This window comes from Natator depressus, chromosome 23 (genome assembly GCF_965152275.1).
Source record: "Natator depressus isolate rNatDep1 chromosome 23, rNatDep2.hap1, whole genome shotgun sequence".
In the NCBI taxonomy this organism is placed as follows: Eukaryota; Metazoa; Chordata; order Testudines; family Cheloniidae; genus Natator; species Natator depressus.
The window spans coordinates 19621699-19622374 of record NC_134256.1 but is presented as its reverse complement, the minus strand read 5'-3'; positions in this window follow the sequence as shown (position 1 = coordinate 19622374).

Sequence of the window (676 nt, the reverse complement as noted above, 5' to 3'; positions counted from 1 at the left end):
TTTTTCACTGACGCCCCCCCCCCCCCGTCTTTCTCTCTGGCCTTTTCATTTCATTTCCCTTTCCTTGGTTTTCAGCTTTTCACCTTCTGCCTCGTTAGTCACTTTTTTCTTCTCTCTCATCTTCCATCTGTCCCCCATGTACCCCGTCTTCAATCCATCCCACCCCCCAAAACCCCTGTATCCACCCCCACACCCCTCTCTACCTATCGATCCCCCGCACGTTCCCTCCATCCGTCCCCCCACCCCTCTCCATCCATCCACCCCCACACATCCCTCTATCCATCCATCCATCCCCTCACCCTTCCCCATCCATCCACCCCCCCACCCCCTCTCCATCCATCGGCCCAACACCTCTCTCCATCCAACCCCCCGACCCCTGTCCATCCATCCAATGCCCCCACCCCCCTCTCCATCCATCCACCCCCACACACCCCTCTATCCATCCATCCATCCCCTCACCCTTCCCCATCCATCCACCCCCCCACCCCCTCTCCATCCATCGGCCCAACACCCCTCTCCATCCAACCCCCCCACCCCTGTCCATCCATCCAATGCCCCCACCCCCCTCTCCATCCATCCACCCCCACACACCCCTCTATCCATCCATCCATCCCCTCACCCTTCTCCATCCATCCATCCATCCAAACCCCTCACCCTTCTCCATCCATCCAAACCC